The following is a 1,700-nucleotide window of genomic DNA, read 5'->3' on the forward strand; positions in this document are numbered from 1 at the left end:
AATTTGGAGCACATGCTCAGAGACTTTTTCGTACTTGGCATTGGCCACAAAACCATACTTCGCAAGTTTTTGACTGTAGAGACCCCAACCTTGAATAAGGCTATAGTGATAGCCCAGGCATTCATTGCCACCAGTGACAATACGAAGCAACTCTCTCACCACACAAGTGCTGCTATTTTCGAATCGTAACATACCTGCAGCTAAACGTCCGCAGATGTCTCAGAGTCCACCATCAAGGGTAATGAATGCAAGGCCATCAACACCTTGTTGGCGCTGCGGGGGTGATCATCGTTTCCATTCATGCCGATTCAAAGGATACATTTGCAAGGGCTGTGGAACAATGGGACACCTCCAATGAGTGTGCAGGCGAGCTGCTAAGCCTGTTAAACCTCCAAACCACCACGTTGCAGAGGAGGACAGATCCACGGAGGATCACTATGAACCAGAGCCTCAGAGAGAGGAGGCAGAGGTAAATGGGGTGCACACATTCAGCACGAATTGTCCCGCGATAATGCTGAATGTAGAACTAAATGGACTCCCGGTGTCAATGGAGCTGGACACGGGTACGAGCCAGTCCATCATGGGCAAAAAGACTTTCAAAAGGTTGTGGTGCAACAAGGCCTCAAGGCCAGTCTTAACACCAGTTCGCACAAGACTAAGAACTTACACTAAAGAACTGATTCCTGTAATCGGCAGTGCTACCGTAAAGGTCTCCTACGATGGAGCGGTGTACAAGCTACCACTCTGGGTGGTACCGGGCGATGCTCGGCAGGAGCTGGCTGGGAAAGATACGCTGGAACTGGGACGACGTCAGAGCGCTATCGCCCGCTGACGACACTTCATGTACCCAGGTCTTAAACAAATTTCCTTCGCTGTTCGAACCAGGCATCAGGAAATTCCAAGGAGCAAAAGTGCAGATCCACCTAATTCCGGGGGTGCGACCCATCCATCACCTTGCGAGAGCAGTACCATACATGATGTGAGAAAGGGTAGAGATCGAGCTAGACCGGCTGCAACGAGAGGACATAATTTCACCGATCAAGTTCAGTGAGTGGGCCAGTCCTATCGTCCCAGTCCTCAAGGGAGACGGCACCTTCAGAATCTGTGGCGATTACAAAGTAACTATCAATCATTTCTCCCTGCAGGACCAATACCCACTACCAAAAGCCGACGACCTCTTTGCAACGCTGGCGGGAGGAAGCTGGATCTGACTTCAGCCTACATGACGCAGGAACTGGAGGAATCATCGAAGGCCCTCACCTGCATCAACACGCACAAAGGTCTTTTTGTTTGTAACAGATGCCCGTTTGGAATCTGATCAGCGACGGCGATATTCCAGAGAAACATGGACAGTTTACTGAAGGCAGTCCCGCATACCGTGGTCTTCCAGGCCGACATCTTGGTCACAGGTCGGAACAGTCGAGCATCTGCAGAACCTGGAGGAGGTTCTTAGTCGACTCAACTGCCTGGGGCTCAGGTTAAAATGCTTGAAGTGCATTTTCCTGGCGCCTGAAGTGGAGTTCCTGGGAAGGAGGATTGCGGTGGACGGCATCAGGCCCAACGCGAAGACGGAGGCAATCGAGAACACACCGAGGACACAGAACGTGACGGAGTTGTGGGCGTTTCTGGGACTCTTGAACTATTTTGGTAACTTCTTACCGGGTCTCAGCACCCGGCGAGAACCACTACATGTCTTATTA

The sequence above is a fragment of the Pristiophorus japonicus genome, chromosome 9, assembly GCF_044704955.1.
Source record: "Pristiophorus japonicus isolate sPriJap1 chromosome 9, sPriJap1.hap1, whole genome shotgun sequence".
Classification (NCBI taxonomy): Eukaryota; Metazoa; Chordata; class Chondrichthyes; family Pristiophoridae; genus Pristiophorus; species Pristiophorus japonicus.